The 19114-nt window shown below is 41.0% G+C and overlaps 1 protein-coding gene across 1 annotated transcript in view; it reads right to left on the reverse strand.

Annotated features, from left to right (window-relative positions):
- Positions 1–15678, reverse strand: part of MCTP2 (multiple C2 and transmembrane domain containing 2) — a 122438-nt gene extending 106760 nt beyond the window's left edge. The window contains exon 1 of the mRNA XM_005148772.4: positions 15616–15678. The gene's annotated coding sequence lies outside the window, so the exon portion shown is untranslated. The remainder of the gene's footprint in view (positions 1–15615) is intronic.
- Between the last annotated feature and the right edge of the window lie 3436 nt (positions 15679–19114).

Below are 19114 nucleotides of genomic sequence, written 5' to 3' on the forward strand. Positions count from 1 at the left end.
TCTGAGCCTCACAGAGAAAGAAACAAAGTCATGGTGGGGCTTTCTTTTCTTGCTGTGAAAGTACAAGATTAATCAGATTTACAGAGTGAAGTACAAAATGATCAGATTTACAGAGAGGAAGAAAGGAGACAAATGTCATCCCTACCACATTTGACTGGAGGAGATGGATGGATGCCCTTGTTGGAGCAGCACGCGATACCTGCACAAGCTCAGCAGAGACATGGCTGAATTTGCTCTCATCTGCCTGTGGCTTTCACTTAGGCTTTTCCCTCTTTAAACAAAAGCTTGACAAGGCAGCCACAGGCTTCCTTGGAAGCATTGCATCACATGGCAATAACAGAAATGATGAGGTTAAACACATTTGCACAAAACATTATGAAACACACTGTTGGGACTCATTTAAACAACTCATCTCCTGCCAATGCTCTCCGCTTTGCTCGCCTACATGCATAGAAACACACTGAAGTGAAGACATTGTAAATAAAGGCAGGGCAGCACTCAGCATCCACTTCCCTAGGCTCTTACTGCTTCCTATTCCCTTCCTGTTATTCTCTACCTGTCTCATTTTGACCACACACTGCTGGTTTTCTTTTTACTTCGAGTTTTTGTTTCTCAGCAGTGGGCTCAATTCCTGTAGGTTTTCAGTTACTTTCCCCAAGCTGAATGTTTTTTCCCAGTTTCATTCCCTCTGCTGCTGAATAGAAATGGCTATGCAGCAAGGATGGTGCAGGGGACCATACTGCGTATCTGAGACCCACTTGCATTGAGCCCAGAACAGCAGAGGATGATTCCAGTTACCTAGCAGCTCCCACACTAGGAAAACACAGAGGTGATATTTACTGCATAAGCAGCAGCAGATTGCCTGAACTGAGGCCACAGAAAAGGTAAGCTCATCCCTGAATTGCCAAGGAGTTTGGCCATACTCCACCTTATACCCACACTCCTGCTGCAGGAGTAAATATTGTATTTACAAATTAATCCAAATGATGGTTATAATACACAAATAACAGTACACAACCTGTTCTAATCTGAGAAAAGGGTGAATACAGTCTGAAGGGCAAATGCATCAGCCATCCACACAGTGACACTTTTACCAGTTCACCAGTTCAAGCAGGAAAAAAAAACCATCACCACCATGACCAGAGACTTATTTTCCAGTGAGATCACTGGAAGAACAGGGATGGGACCACCCTCCTTCCCCAGTGCAGTGCTGGAGCCAGGAGTGCCAGGCTTTATGGATACCCCCATGCTACACCAGAACATATTCACACACACAACTGTTCTTAATTCCTACATCATTTTTTCCTCTACTATTCCATACTGCAACATCATCAATAGAAACATGTAATTTTTAAGAAGTAAGTTCTCCCTTGCTTGTAAAAAGTGTGTTCTCTGTACCAACATGTTGTTCACATACTCCTTATCCTCCACAGGCCAGTTTTCCCTCTTCCTTCCACAGCCTCAGAAGTTTGGTGCCAACCATATTGCCAAATATTCCCTAAGCAACCAGAGGGGAAAGCGTACTTTGCCAAATTCTTGGTCTAAATTTGGCCTCTCTGTTCTCTCCCCACATCAATGGCACATTGTACCAAAAATCTGCAAGCAGTAATAAAAGAGAAACATTTCCTGTTATCAATCTTAACTTTGTTAGTTTTAATTTCATTGAATGATTTCTTGTTCTTATGTAAGGAAAGGAAAAGTTCTTTTCAGCTTATCTTCTTCAGTCTTCTCTTTAATATATTGTTACATCTCAAATGCTCAGAAGAATCCATATAGTTTAATCTCTTCTTTCAGGGAGACCACTTCTAATTGCACTTGCCATTTTTATTGTATGCTTTCTTTTGCTGTTTCCTCCTCTTTTGGGGGCAAAAGGGAAAGCATTAGTGATGGAAAAGGTGGTCACAGCTCACATCTGACTGATACAACAAATATTTCTAGCATTTTATCCTCCTTTAAGTATATTCTAATTATGGCCCTTGCCATTTTTTTTAATGTGTTTTGGTTTCCATCACTCTAAGTCTCCTTTAAGCTGTTACAATATTTAGAGCTAAGTGATTTTTTTAGATGTTATAACAGGTGGCTATAAGAAATACTTCAAACACCACTGAAAGCCTAGGGAAGCCGTTCTGTAATTCTGTTTCACTTACTGTCTTGTCAGGAAGCCAGGAAAGCCACAAGTGAGAAATACTACAAGATACTCTGAAAACATTATGAAAGTACCCAACGTAACTAAAGTAGCAAACAAAACCAAACTGATTTACATACTGGAAATTATGGAATATGTTGTCTTTCTTCACTAAGTAACCATTCCCTGAGCACCCAGCAGTGCACAATGTTCACTGAAGCACCCTGAAACTCTCCCTGCTTTTAAGAAGCACCCTCCAAAGCCAGTGAGAAGAATGAAACTGAGAGTACCACCACCCCTACTATAACCTTCATTAAGTCTAGCAATTATTGTATTCAATTTGCTTATCTAATCAAGGTCAAAACATTGGCTCAGTTCACATGCCACCCATTTTTGCAATGCCTCATTCATGTTTTCAGCTACAACTAAAGAGTAGCCAACATTTAAATCCATTGGAGCTGAAATTACTAACAAGCATTAGAGGCTGTTAGGAAGATGCTCCTCAATTGTGTGCATCAGCACAGGCTCAAACTGGAAGGAACTAATGAAAACTCCCTCCCTGCAAAACCTCTATTGATGCTGGGTGCTCTGGCATAGGATATTCACCCCAATCTCTGCCTGCCTGGCATAGATTCACTTAAGATGAAAACCTAACACATGATATCTCAAGCCACAAACAAAGCTAATTACACTTCTGCTAGACAGCACAGTATTTGGCTATTGAAAACTCTAATAAGAATATAATCTTTTTGATTTACCATTTCTGAATTCTGTGTGCTAAAAAACACAGACATCAAGAAGGAGACAAGGGAGTGGAAGAAAGGAGTGGGATCCTCTTTTTGCACCCTTCTTTCAACTTCTTGCTATAAACTCCATTGTCTGGCTTTAGCACTCATAAATCAAATCATTCCTCGTATCAGGAAAATAACTCTCAGCTGAGTAACAGCTGTATGTGCTGGGTGGTTATTTCTGTAACAGATAAACCTGCAGAATTTAGTATTTTCTCATCACTGTGTCTAGAACACAGTCAAATATAAAACATTACTAATGAGTATAATTACTTTAGAAAAAGAAACCTACACTTCCTTCTTTGCAATAGCTTATGGTATCTGGAAATACAGTACCTTTATGATAAGCATCAACAGCCACAGCAATAAGACAATATCATCCAAATAAAGTAACCCTTTGTTCAGAGCTGCTATTTTATCCTGGAGGATTCCAAACCCAGCACCAACCACACTCATATATATGATATTTAAAACATTTAAAAGAAAAGAGTACTTTACCAGGGTCAGGATGTTCCTTGGATTATCAGAACCTTCAACTGTTGCAGAATAAAGTCCAAAACAAAAGGCTGACCTAGGTGGGCCTGAAACCATTCCTCTCTGAATTAGATACATACATCACAATATTGAGAAACTAAGACACCTTTTCTTCCTGCAGCTCAGTCTTACAGCATATGGTAAATACCTGAACTTCAATTTGATAAGACACCAGAAAAAGCCTGATTTCAATCTGATGCTGCATAGGCTAATTACCCTGGGGAAATCAGCATTACAAATATATTTAGTACTGGCAAGCATCAAAGGGAGCACACTGCTGAAGTGTAGCTAAAGTCTTCATTGCATCGGTTACTTGCTGCAAAAGCAGGGTTATGTCTTGGCCACCTTCCACATCTTGCCACTGTGTTTGAGCTCAAGCTTCCCTGTAGGGCTTCAAATGATGCCAGTGAGTTGATACAGATCCTAGTTTTATGCTGCCCTATTGATACAGACTCATTTGCAAAGTGCAGCAGGATGCTAAACTTAAAGTAAAAACTTGACCTGTTGCTGTTAGCCAAATTAGTACAACTGCTTCATAACAGGCAATTTTATATGCTTCAATGGAAATAAGGAGGCCCAAAAAAAGCAGCCTTATTTTCTTGATGTAAGCTGAAAGAAACCCACAGTCTTTGCAGATCACTGATACTATACAGGGTAAATACAAAGCTTAAGAAAAGACTGCTTATTACATGCAGATAATACAGGCATCTTAAGACAGACTGTTGTTTTGTTGGGGTTTTTAAGGGTTTGGGTTTGTTGCTTTGGAGCAGGGAGGTGGTTAACAGACCCCTTGGTTATTAGGCTCTGGGCGTTCTGATCCCACACTTGACTTTCATTTTTTAACGTGACAAGCTCCATCTTTCACAAACACACAAAATGAGCACATCTTCCTCCACTTATCACACAAGAGAGGAACAGAGATGCTCGAACTCCTTAGAGACTCTTTTGCACAATCTGGAGAGCTTTCTTCTCAAGGTTTATGAGCAGACAGTAACTGTTAGAAGCAACAGAACCATCAGCTGCTACAAGCATCTTAAAATAGCATCTGATAGTGAAAGTTACCAAAAAAACACAACCAACCCTGCACCTGCCTCCAGCTTATAAAAGTGTTGGTTTTGCTTTGTTTCTGTCTGTTCTAAACCAAACGAAAAATGATGAGTATGGGGGAAATGGAGGAGGAAGTGTTTGGGTGTATCTTTACAAAAGATATTTCACAAGTTTCTTCCACCCTTTCAGCTTCTTTCAAAATACCGTAGCATGCAATCATACCTCTGCAAGCCAGAAGACCCCTTCAATCTTTTCAGTCTAATTCATGGCACTGTACCAAGCTGGTACAATTAAATGTGATCTTCACAGCACACACGGTCTGAGCATCAGACCTCTCTGGGGACACCTCTGCATGAAGATCTGCTTCCTGCTGCCCTGTGCCACAGGGGATGAAGTGCACATTAAACCAGATTCCAAGATCCTGGAGTGACAGATCCTGCCCCTGGAAGGCACAGTGCCATGTGCCGAGATCATGCTAATAATCAGGATGCTTCTTCACCACTGGCTAGGTTTGTTTTATAACTTGCCTTATTGCTCCCAGTCAATTCAGGTGATCCCTGGGAAAGGCAGTACTTAGTGCAGAGCACCTCCAGGAGCAAGGGTAGAGGAAAAGCAGATGAGCAGACAGGGGAAGGAGAGTTGTAGGCACAAGCAGAGTAAGAGTGAGATAAGGAAAGCTCTAAAACAAATAGAGAAATGAGAGATTTATCAGGGCTCACATGAGGAGCAACACAAGATCAGGAGAGATGGGGACAAAGTGTTGCAGGAGCTGGTGCCCCTGAAGAAGAGCTCCAGTAGGAATCCAGCCCTGCAGCCTCCTTCCTCCTCACTCTCTCCTTCAAGTCTGTGCTCACCTCTTTTATAACAAAAGGTATATTTTTATAACAAGAGGTGCCCAGAAATAGACCATCCCTTTTCATAACTCTCAGGGAAAACAAACCTAGGAAGGAAACTGGAGACTCATTTCCACTGGAGGCCAAATCAGCCAGTGTGCCTTTTACTAGCACTTAAGTCACATATTTAAATAAAAGAAGTTAATGTTTATTATGTAAATTACTCGAGTGTGAGCCAGTAATGCTCCCTAAATAGCTACTGTCACACTACTTATCAAAACTCAGTGGCTATATATAGGAAAGATCTATTAAAAGCTCTTCATGGTACTTTATTTAACAAGGATTTATCAAAGTGGCCTAAACAGAACACTTTTGACCCACAGAAATGGCCTGATGAAACTTGAACAGGACAAAAGCTCGTGCTAAGCAGGCTGATGCAGTTTGCCCTCTTTCCTTCCTTAATACAACACGTTCCTCTTCCCAACAGCAATGTGGCACGTGCCAGGGCCAGAGATCACAGTTAAAGCTGGATACACAGGAGAGCTGAGATTACTCTGAATCTGTATTGACCTGTGTGATTAAACGTCCTTTCACGTTTAACATCTCAGCACGGTTCAGGTATCTCCGTAGATAAAATGAATCAGTGCTTTTACAGTCTCCTAATTCACAAAGGCAGGAGACTGAAGGCAACTGCCCTTAAAGAAAATAGAGGGTTGGTGTGTTGTAGTGTATCACTGAATGAGAGAATTGCACCAGTAATAATCGTCATTTTCTGTAAGAACCACAAGTTACCTTACAGAAAATTACTGCACTTGGATATCTGGTGTCGTGCATCACCACTGAGAAAGTTGACAGGGAAACTGGAAAACCCACGTATGAATAAAGCCCTTTGGAAGCTCCTGGTGAAGCCAAATGTTTGAGGGTTTCAGTGCCATCTCCTGCAGTATCACACACAGTTTGAACCCAGTTAACAGCACAGAGACCACAACCACAAATGAAATTGAAAGCCTGTGAGAAGCACAGGGGACTTTAATTGAAGATTAAAACAAATATTTAGCATTCAAAGCAGTCATCAGATCCTCAGCCTCAGAAGACACTTACTCATAGCCACAATGAATCTGTGTCTGACCTCCAGGCTGTTAACTGGTAAACAAGTGTTTATTTGTGGAGAGACAACAAAAACCCCTCATTGTCACTGGTGTGTTTTTCTAGGGATATATTGCTGGAAGACACACAGTATTTCTTCAGTCTCTAAGAAATCGACTATGTGCAGAACTATTGCGTACTTACACCCATGTTACAAGCACAGTAACTTAAAGACAAAGCTCCCCCACATAATTCCATTTCAAAATACATTAACATTTTAGTGGACTTCACGGATCCTCAGCTACTCTAAATCCAGTTACAAAGTGACTCTAGATCCTGCTACAGAAAGGGGAAAAAAGGCAATTTTAAGAGGAATTTTAACCTTCAGTAATAAGCTATGCTTTTACAGATGACAGTAGCTTAGATAATAAGACTAGGCCATACATTATATGGCTAACTTCATAAAGTTAAGAAGCAAAAAACCTAGTCTGATAATAAGCAACATCAAAAAGATACATACAAACTAGTCACTAACATCAAGAAAGCATCTTTTGCTTAAGCCTCACTTCTGGGTAAATAATATGCCAAAACTCCCATTAGCAAAATTGTTCTACACAGAAAAGCAATAAATGCATCATGTTTCTCTTGCACTAAAGGAACTTCATCCTCCTTATTCATAGCTATGATTCTAGTGAAAATATTGAATCCTAGACTTAGTACTTTAAATATGAAGAAGCCAACACATGCAACTAAAACCAATCACACGGCACTCCTGAACTCATGACAGTAAAACATTCAGCACATAAATGGCAGCATAAACCTGAAAACTCCTTTAAACTTTTCTTTTTCCAATTGGAGAGACTAAACTTTATGCCAGCACACATCTCTAAATGCCAGTCATTTGTCACAGTACAACAGTACAGAACCAGCCTTGACGTTAGTTTATCTTTTCATACATCATTTGAGATTTCAGCCTCCTGGCACTAGAAATACTCACCTTGTCCCTGGGTTCTGTTAGAGCATTATTTTTCCATTGAGAACAGCAGATAAAGCTGGTAAATTGAACTCACTGTCATTGGCAATTACAGTTTAGCACTTCCTGAGTCTTAACACTGGGGGTTTGGTTTGCTAAAGCTGAAGCCACAAAATATTGACATCATTTAAAGAAAACCACAAGCTATTAACCCAGTAACTAATTTAAGTTTGAATAAAAATGGCCAAACATTAAAATACAAGAATTTGCTACAATATATTAGATAAGCTGTTCTGGATTTTGCCTGCAGAAGTTCAGAGAACTTCACCTCTATAATAAAGCCTGGTTTTGTTAATTGTAGTGCATTCCTGGAAGTGATGTAATCAGAAAAGCTCCCCAAACCAGAAACACTGGCACAGCTGAGCTAGTATTATGCTTCTTACTTGTGCTTAATGAAGTAATTCAAAATTCACTTTCCTTCTAAGATATTTGATTTATATGATAGACATGCTCTGTAGCTTTCATTTTGCACACCTTTGTACTCATTGTAGTTACAAGCAACTGTTATGTAGGAATTAGGCTCATTGGCATTACACTGGTGTTCCAGTCACTTATTTCCTCCAGTGTTTTCTGTTTCTAATCCACAATTTCCCAAAATATTCTGCCCTCTGTGGGCCTCAGTAAGGGCTTCCTTGGTATAATACTGTTCTAACCATGTGCCCTCTCAGTGACTGTCAAAGATAGGCCCTAGGGACATGGACCTTTGATCTCACCCAGTATAACCATCATCACATTGCATAAAACAGTTGCTGGAGCTGTTGCCTCGAAGTCAGGGCCAAAGGGGGATATCATACAGCAGTGTCTGATGCCTGTCTCACTCCACCACCTGCAGCACAAAACATTAATCATTTACACACCCCTTAATGCATTTTGGAAGAAGAGGGAGGAAGGAAACACCCCACACTTTGAGGAACACTGTTATGGACCAGTGATTCCTGGCAGAACTTGCATACATCCTTAAGAGCATTATTCACTCCCACTGTACACCATCAAATGATATGGTGTTCACCTTTCGTGTTGAGGTTTGGGTGTCTCAGGCCAACAGAGTATTTTTAACAGAATTTAAGAGATTCTCCATTTAGAGCCTGAGTTTGTTTGTTTTTATCCCATTTCAGTTGCAGCAGACTAAAGAACACACATCCTAGGTCCAAACAGAGCTAGTGGAAACATCATGCTACATCCAGGTGGTGGACCCAAGATGTTAACATCTGTCAAAATCAAACTGTTTTATTGGGGAAAACACATTAAAGAGTCCTTAAAAAATCCTGATTCATCGAGGGTAAACTTACCATAAGTAGGGTCGGGTAAAGTCTGGTAAACTTTAAATACCTTCCCTTAAGCATATCTGTATCTCCCTGTTCATGCTGCCCAACCACAGCGGCTGCTCATTTGTATACTGCTACCCACAGTGGGTTTTTTTGGTTTTAATCCTCCTTTATCTATACAAAGCTCCAGGCAAGACAGTTTAGAACAGCTCAAACTGATCACTACACTTCTCATTATCATGCCCCATTCATGTATTCTCAAATGTTAATGACTAAATTATGACCACTTAGCCGGTAATTAACAAACAAAAGGTACAGCTTACTCATCCTGGATGTTAAATTCTGGTGAATACTAACTAAAAGGCATTTTAATTCAGCTATCATAACTATAGAATCATAGAATGGTTTGGGTTGGAAAGAACCTTAAGATCATCTAGTCCCATCCTCCCTTGCCATGGGCAGGGATGGCTCACACTAGACCATGTTGCCTAAGACTCTGGATTAGTTCATGGATTAAAATCACATAGAGCTCAGACCAAAACTTTTGCAAGGTGTCAGTAAAAACCTTTAAAAATGCAGTAATGCTTAGTAATGGTTTTGAATGGATTTAAGAGCTATCCACATTCCAGTTACCTGTGTCTAGCAGATACAGCCAAGTATCCTAAAACAAAGTGCTTGCAGCCAGATAAATAGGTTTGAACATTTTCTGATTTGAACAACTTTTACACCTATGTATGTTAATGCTTGATCTTTTTCAGCTTTTATTTGCTCAGTATTAAAGACCAGATATACTTGACAAAAAAACCCCAAACAAACCTATGAGGTAACCAGGGTTATGTGGTTGATTTTGGGAACCAGAAAACTTCCTGAACTGGAGGAAACAGGCTGCAGTTCAAAATGCAAATGTCTTCCCTGAGCCTGTAATGAGATTTGTGTCCTTAATCATTGTTTTACAAACCTGAACAAAATTCAGTCATTTATTCATTAAAAAAGGTACTACCACCATTACCACTATTTGAGTTTGGGTGGGGGGCACCCATTATAACCACAATCCCAAACAGCAGGATTTCAACAGAATCCACTAAAATATGTAACTGGAATTAGATGTTTGCACTCAAACAGAAAAACAAGACAAAACAAAACTCTACAGTTAATTGTTTCCAAGTACAAGAAACTGGAAACAAAGCCTGCTATTGAATGAGCATTAATTATTTGCCGTTTGGTTCTGCAGATGTTTCCCATGAGGGAAGACAGCAAGAAAACATTCCACTTGAAACCCAGGGAAGCAGCGACAAAGAGCTGAGTTACGTTACTGCAGTCATTTGGATATTTTTAATTTAACTTGTCAAAAACGTTAGGTTTCATAGGATTTTATTTTAAGGGGAACTTGTATCCAATAAAATGTCAAAGATCTGAGTTCCATAATACCTTTGCACTTAAACCCAAATGCTTTAAAAATAACTCACAGCCCTGATAATATGATCTAAGAGAGTCTACTCCATCCTTGCTGACAGCTCGAGATCATTGCCACCTCCACATCAATGGCAACAAATACATTAGTATGGCCACCTCATTTGCATCCATCTACATTAAGAGATTATCAAACAATATAGATTATATAGAACCTGTCCTGGTTAGAGCTTACTTCTAGAGTGGGGCTTATTTATTTAGTAGCAAGGAATGAAAGCACACACCCACAAATCCTGAAAGGACAGAACCGCTTCTGCCTCTTAATTTCTGGTATCACACGGAGACGGAAATCTTTCACTTCTAAATTAGCTCTTATCTCTGATCATACAATTCCAAGAATTTTGAAAACAATGAAGTCTGACCAAACCTAAAGTTTCCAGTAAAGCAAAATTTACTTTTGCAAATGTAGGTCCTAGGAATGGGCAACAGGAAGAAATGTCAAGGGTACAAGTACTTTCCAGAAAGGAAGGATATGAATAAGATATCCCTTTTTTTTTCCCCCATCCCAAAAGGCAAACAAAACAAAGATCTCAAAACCCACATTGCTTGTATTTTAACAAGTTGTTTTTGTGGGAAAGTGGAAACAAGCTAGCGAAGGAGCATCTGTGTAAATACATAAGAAACAGGCATCCACCACAGCAGGCAGAAAAGTCACCCTCTAGGTCACTTAGCTCCAACTCTCACCATACACCAACCATAAACCAGAGGCAAACAATCAAGATAACTAGTTTTATCTAAGGACCACCAGAGAGTGTTACCCAGAGACTCTCCTCTGCATCTTGTGCATCCTAAATATCCACACAAGGAACCTGTCTGGTCCTTTCCAGGCACCTACACAACCAAACTGGAAACATTGCAGCTCCAATTCCACAAGCAGCCTTGAAGACTCCCAGCTCAAAGGTCTGTTTTCCTTACACAAGCAGCAGCAGAAGTCAATGGGAAAGTGAGGATACACACAATTCATCACCATCAGCCCTGATGCAGGTTTAACAGGAGGTGGTGTAAGCATCAAAACCAAAGGTTAAAACAATGCCTACATGTCAGGAGATTTCTTATGTAAAGCTAATAAAAAAGAAAAACTTCCTTAAAAAAAAGCAGTATACATTTAAGAAAACAAATCAAATCCAAAATCTTAACATCCTCCAGATTTTCACACAATAATCCAATTATTTCACCAGTGATAAAGTAACAAAAGCTTTGCAGCAGCTGTGTAGCCTTGAAATATGTCAGCTCAATCTGTGCTCTTAACAGATGGCTACAAATCGGCAGTTAATCAAAACTTAAGGAAACACAGCACTAAGCAAATTATTTACTGCAGGTTTTCCCCTATGTGTGAAAATTGAAGTTATGTCTAACATTGACCCACATGGAATTGTTCTGGACAAAGCAGTGGTCATCTGAGAAAAACTCACCCAAACTTTCATCACATATATCATGTAATTTAAATACATCACTCCAAATAGAGATTTAGCCCATTAAGCTGCCTCTAACTCTAACCAAAAGCAGATGCTAGAAGAATATAAAGTCAGGAGATCATCATGATTCTACCTGCAAAATACTCTCTTGGCTTCCAGGAATCTGGGATTTAGGGACTGCTTCACTAGAAATTGTACCTGCATCTTCGTTATTAACAGTCCTAGCATACCTTTTCTCTATTAATTTCCCTAACAACTTTTAAAATTCATAAGCAACAAAAAGATACTGCAGTAGTGAGTTCCACAGATAAACTGTACATAATAAGTACCTTATTAAAAAATAATCTACTTTTGCTCCTTTATTCTCACCTATTTAAAATCTGCCGTTATTTGAAATTATGAATAATGGTTCTATATTTACTCTGTATCACTCAGATTTTGCCTACTTCTGCCTTATCCTCTCTAATAATTCATTTTAATTGAAAATCACAGATCATTCACAGAGCCTGGTTACTGCTATACCATCCAAACAACTGAACTGCCACACAAAGCAGGCATACAAGATCTTTGGGGGGGTTCTGAGATAAATGCATTTTCTGAATACATCCATAGTGCCTTACTATGGTACCAAGATCCAGGGAAGGATGGAGAACATCTAACACAAAGTCTCCATTAACAAGGCTTCCTTATTACTTATCCCTAAATTGGACCAAAACCTCCTGCCCACACACCAATCACCCCACTCTGTGACAATGCTGGTGAACCTGTAGTTACACCCAAACTAATTTCTAAAGAGAAATTGCCAAGCATATAATAAGGTGATCAATCATTTGATAAAACACAGGACACTAATCTCAGTTTCTCTTATCATTCCCAGTCTTCATTAGGGCTCTCACACTGACATCAACTGGGAAGATGGAAAGAAAGTCTTTACACACAAATGACCTAAATATGAATATTCCTTCTGCTTCTATGATTTGATTTTATAGCATCAACAGCTTAGAAAATAGAGGCGCACTCAAGTGTCGCTGTTATGCCAATACTCAATTTCAAATCAAAGTTCAAGGCACTCAGGCTTCTAACATCCTCACAATCCTGCAAGGACCAATTTAGTCTTGAGAAACAGCCCCCTGGGACCCAGGGAACATCTCACAGCTTAACTCTGGTAGGAAGAGATTGAGGAAAAATGTTCCTTTTGCTTATAAACAAGCTTCTATACAAGTGTGTTATCTAATAAATACAACTGGAAGTAAAATGGGAATGTGGGAAGGGTGCCAATGTAAATCCTCCAAATCTGAGGAAATTGGGAGCAGTTTTCCACTCAAGGATGGAAAAGGCGTGGAGGAAATACAGAGCATATTTAGCATGCTTCCCTCTCCTCTACTAAGGTAAAGCTTCCCTCTCTCCCATGCCAGCAGACTGCTGCCCAGGCAGAGGGACCACAACCAGCATGGAGATGGTGAGAAACCCCACCTCTCTGTTCCTTGGCAGACTGAAATTCAAAGCCCAGGCCTTAAATTAGCTCGTGGTATAGAAATGAGTGCATAAAATCTGAGGTTCTACTAACAAATTGACAGCACAACTTGTTGCCTATGTCACAGAATCATAGAATCATAGGATAGTTAGGGTTGGAAAGGACCTTAAGATCATCCAGTTCCAACCCCCCTGCCATGGGCAGGGACACCTCACACTAAACCACGGCACCCAAGGCTCTGTCCAACCTGGCCTTGAACACTGCCAGGGATGGAGCATTCACAACTTCCCTGGGCAACCCATTCCAGTGCCTCACCACCCTTAATAAACTTCTTCCTTATATTCGATCTAAACTTCCCCTGTTTAAGTTTTAACCTGTTACCCCTTGTCCTATCACTACAGTCCCTAATGAAGAGTCCCTCCCCAGCATTCTTATAAGCCCCCTTCCGATACTAGAAGGCTGCTCTAGTATAGAAGTCTCCATGCAACTTCTCCAGGCTGAACAGCCCCAACTTTCTCAGCCTCTCTTCATACATGTCCCACATGAAGTTCACAGCCAGTAGTGAAGGTCTCATGACAACCTTCAGCTATCGGTAAGAAATCAGTGTTAGAGATAAGAAGGGCAAATCAGCACAATACAGACTAAAGCAGCAGCAGCAGACACTCAATATTGCCTGAAAATCAAAGTAGGAAGAACTGAGAAGTCTCAGGAGTGAGGTTTATCCCTCATCCCAAGCCTACCCCGGCCACACACACAGCCCAACACCAGCTTCATCGCAGACAGCCCCAAATCCCAGCGAACTTCAGTATTCAAAGCACAACCGCTATTCTCCTCGGGAGCATTTCTTGCCTGAGCAGGTACATTTTTTAATAACTATCTGTTCAAGTAAGAGGAATTTCATCAGTGCAGTTAGTTGGAAAGCTGCTGCTTGCATTATTAAATATAAAAGCCACTGGAAAAAAACAACATGCAGTTAAGTTGAGCCAGTTTATGGTATAATTACCTCAAAGGACATGATAAGCAATGCTTCTATTCCTCTTTACTGTCTTATGCACTGGCCTTGCACCTACTGTCAGTGACAGCTGTACCCCTCTTCCTGCCTTTGTTTCCTAATCAACACCTTGAATACACAAAACTACAAACTATTCTGTAGCTTCCCCCATATAATCAAAGCTTAAAACTTCTTAACAGCACAAAATTTACCGGTCCCATGAAAAAAAATGAAGTGCCAAAAAATTTATTACATAAAATTCATTTCCTCTCTGTGTTTTCTTCTTCACACATCAACTGCAAAATGAAACGACACCTACTGAATCATCTTCAGACTACATCATATTGAAGTCTATTTGCTTTACGATACTCTGTTTTGTCATGTTATTGAACAGCAGCAAGATAGCAAACAAGATTATCACTCATACACTCGTTCATTCTGACAGCTGGATATACCCACTGAACAGTATCATCTCCTGAGAATGAACCAAAATCACTGTAAAATACATGACAAATTCTACAGCTTAACCATGGAAAATTAATACAAAATTATTCAGGTGAGAATTTCTACTTTCCTAATGCCATGTAGTAGTAATTCAGCTTCAAGTGCGCTCTGAACAACTGACTGCCATAAAACTAGGAGCACCACCTGGTTTCTTGCCAGTTGCAGTTGTGCTATGTGAACATCACTGAAAAACTACAATATTTCTCATTACAAGCACATGAACAGATATTCTTTTTAAAGAACTATACCCTACATCTTCAAGTTTCCTCAAAGGTCCCCTTAAAGCAACTTTGCTGCATTGTTGCACTTGTGTTTCTTCTTTGTTTGCTTTCATTTGGGGATCATTTTATTAAGTAGCTTATTTCTTTAACTAAAGTCCACAACCAACCAAACCAATTTCAGTAAGCAAGTACACACAAGGATGAATCAGTTCAGGGAAAGCTGGCAGGGAAAGGAGAGCATAATTTCCTCATGTAAACAACAGAAACATTAACACAAAGTCCAAGTATCCCATGCAGCATCACTAAAGCAATACAGAGCAGAGCACAAAGTAACCATGAGCTTTCCACTATGAAGTTAGATCTCTTGGATAGCTGGGAAAGCATGAACAAGGGCAGCAAGTTGGCTGGCACGAAATGAGCCAAATCCACTATGTCTCCAAGGTTGTGGTGGATTTGGCAGTCCTGGCTAAGGTTGGACTCGATGGTGTTAAAGATCTTTTCCAACCTATTTGATTCTCGAAAACAAAAAAAAATACCACCACGCCAAAATTAAATAAAGGAAAAAAACCCAAACCAACAACATAAAAAGCATTAACATAGATAGATAGATAAAAAAATAAATACATACACACACACACACCCTGCTACTACATCCAGCTGTGGTCTTTCTTCCGAAGCGGATGCACTCGGTACCCAAAGCAGCACGGACAGGACGCGCTAAGCCCCAGAGCCGCCGGTAGCCGGTGCCAGGCAGCAGCGAGCACAGCGGCAAACCCCTGCTCCCAGCCCGGCGAGGGTACACCCCCCCATCCCAGAGCAGTGGGGTTACCTGCGTGCCGGGAAGACCCCAGGGCATCCCTCAGCCGCCCATCTCCGCACGGCTCACCTCGGCTCTGCACGCTGTTATGAGTGCGGTCCCGGGGCGGGCACGTGTTGGTGTAGCTGTCACCGCCACCACCCCCGGGGCGGTCCCACTGCCGGCACCTCCCTGAGCGCTTCCCTCCCCGGAACCTCCTGGAAGTGCCGCATCCCGCCCCCCCCTCCGAGCATCCTTGTGCGTTTTCCCCCTTAGGACACCCCCCACCACCCTTGGACCACTTCATGTCCCCTTCGGGGATCACTTCCCTCGGAGCACCACCACCAGCCCCCGGAAGCATCCCCGCGTCAGCCTTCACCCTTACCCGCCTCCCCCTCCACTGTTTCCCCCGGCCAAATCCAAAAGCCTGGAGGTTTAGTCTCGAAAGCCATTGGGAAGGTGGTGGCGGAGGGCAGGAGGCTGGCAGCACACTGCTGGGTGAGGGTGGAGCTGGAAAGTACATAATGACTGCAGGCAAAGGGAAATAGTCAGCAGCAGCCCTGCCACGTAAAAGCTTTTCCTTGGCTGTATATCCAGGTGCTTACGAAAAGGGCCAAGAATCACAGCTGTGCATCCCAGGCAAAGAAACTGAGGCACGACCAGGCAAGATGATTTGCTTACCTGGCACGTCTGCGGTTGAAACAAGGTCCCAAGCGTGTTTCTTCGTAAGTTTGTTATGGCGTGAAAGGGCAAATGCTGCCCAGCAGCTCCTGCACCCTCAGCTTGTTTCTGAAGAGCTCCAGCTCTCACACCACCACACACCTTCTTGGTTCACATGTGATGTTGGTCCACCTGTGATGTTTAACCTCGGTTGAATGTAGTATCACTGCATGAGGTGCAGAGCTCTGAGACAAGAAGAAATAAAGAGCTCAGTAATGGAATTTACCTTCCATACCTATCAACCTGATCAACAGAAATTGCACTCTGTCCAAGAGCCTAGCTGACGTAGTGACACTCGCCTCCTGTCATCTACTGAAACCTGGTGATGCAATTGTGTTATGCCATTGCAAAACAGAAGCTGTCACGCACATGTGGGAAGGGTTTGTCACAGTGCAAAGAATCATTCCACTAGCCATTGAATAAAAACATGGGGAAAACATTATAAAAACCATTATTCGTTTTTTTCAACCAAATCTGGAGAGAAGGAATTCATACACATGCACAATCTCACAAGGATCCACAATATCAGGAGCAGGGAGCAACAGAGGGATAAGATTATCGTTTTGGACACATGAACAATTTTACAGGATCAGGATAAAACAAATAGCAAAGCTTTATTTTGCCTCTTGACTTAAGCATCATGTTTGAATGATCAGATCCTGATGTTCCAGCACAACCTCAAAAACACCGTAAGTTACTGTGGTCAAAATTATACCAAGAAGTTTGCAGTAACTTCTGAAGTGCATATAACTCCCAAAGCTTAGCTAAATGCAGACTTACTTAGCTCTTGCAATGAACAATTTAAGGGGAAGTTGGCAGGGAACAGGAAACTGATCAACCACCTAAAGTGGAAGCAGAGAAGAAAAACCTTGTGCCGCTAATATTGTTGCCATCCTTTCATCTACACCACCAAAGGTATCAGATTCAGATAATCAGGTAACGTTTGGAACAAGAGCATAGTCTTCAAAATACTTTTCTGTTAGTTCTGTGATCCCAAAAAAAATGTGTATCAAAAATAGTTCTGTGCATGTCTTGTCACAGACTACAGCCAAGAGAGGAAAAAATTGTAAGCATACCCAAGGGCAATCTAATAAAGAAGACTGATGGGTTTTGGAGTAGCAAGAAAAGCAGCTTGTGCATGTGTCTGCCAAAATGAAGTGTAACAGTGCTCCTTGGATGCAATGGGAGGAAGACAGAGAGGTAAAATTAAATTCTTGTACCCAACATGCAGCTAAATGAGAAGAGCTTGCTGTGAGTTAGTGGCAATAGAAAGATAAATCCATTAACTGTTACATGACTACCCAACTGTGGGGTCTGAAAATGATTAGACCGAGATATTTCCTTCTGTTGGAAATCATCATGTAACTGTATTCAATTCTGACTAAATATGAAGGTGTCTTTGGTGATAGCTTGTCCAGCTGCTTTGGAACATGCCACTTACGGGGACTACACGTGGCCTTTGTGTTTGTCCCATCAGGACCAGGTCACTGCTTATATTTGTCCTTCAACAGTTCATTTAGAAAAGGTGGGAGATCAGCACACGTTCATTGTATGCCTGGCTAAGAAAAGACTAGAATGAGGGGACTAGAGGGAAAATATTATTGAGAAGGTACTGACAGAGCTGAAAAAACCTTGCTCTGTAACAATATTGGTTTCACTTGTTCACTGGGATGTGCTATTGCTAAGAGACAACCAAAGAGAAGTAACATCTGGGCTCTTGTTCCTCTGAAGGCTGGTGGATATCGTGACTCAATACTACTCAGCCCCTGTAGGCACTTTCCTTGTTTGATCTATTCATGGTCCTCTTTCCTCTATTTGATAGATTCATAGTAAGCTAAAACGTTTTTCCCAGAACACCCAACTATAGCAAAGAAACAAGAACTATTGAGACCTCATCCTGTATTTATCTTATATTTGAAACAATACACTTACTGACTGGTTTTTGTGTTAACTCTATGTATTTTTAACAAATGCTAATCCTTATTTTACTTATTAACAAAAAGAACCTTTAACAATTCCTGTGGACAGTTTACTACAGTACATAGGTACAGTACATCTGAAAAAAGCTACTATGATACTATAAAATTGAGAGATAGCTCCATTATGCACTATGGTCAGACCGTTATGTACTATGTATCTCCAGAATGTACTATGGTCAGACCTCCAGATAACTAAACATTCCCTGCTGTATGCTGATCTTTTTTCAGAAGTGAGCATCCCTCACACTTCCTAAAGTCAAATAGTAAAGAAAATCCTCACTGCAGGAATGTAAGGAAAATGGTGAGAGAACTCAGCCTGAATTTGGTGAGAACCACTGTAAGGACAGCGGTGGGATGCTCTCTGAGCCTACAACATCCTGAACATCAAAGCTCTTGGCTACTTCACTGCTTACCAGGAAAGGAGAAGGAGGATGTTACTGGGCAGATCTTACGGGGAATAATTTGACATCACTGGCAGGTTGAGGAGGAGAGCAGGGGGGGATGTGACACTTTGGAATTATCACCCAAACCCTACAGAAGGCAGCAAAAATCAACGTAAAGCATGAGGGGAGCCAGTATGAGGATACTGTATGAGCATATCCAATGCACCCTGAAGCCATCAAGAGCCAAGATATCATTCTAACATTAACTTACCAAGTATAGAACTTAGGGATAAATACTAATTAAATCCCAGTGTAAAACACACCATAAAAAGCCAAATGCAGAGCTAAAACCATAGCAAAGAAGCATTTTAACAGGAGAAATATAAGTGCATATATCTAAACAAGATTCCTTATTACCTTTCCAGGAATACTCACAAGGAGTCACCTTCC

Source organism: Melopsittacus undulatus, chromosome 9 (genome assembly GCF_012275295.1).
Source record: "Melopsittacus undulatus isolate bMelUnd1 chromosome 9, bMelUnd1.mat.Z, whole genome shotgun sequence".
Taxonomy (NCBI): Eukaryota; Metazoa; Chordata; class Aves; order Psittaciformes; family Psittaculidae; genus Melopsittacus; species Melopsittacus undulatus.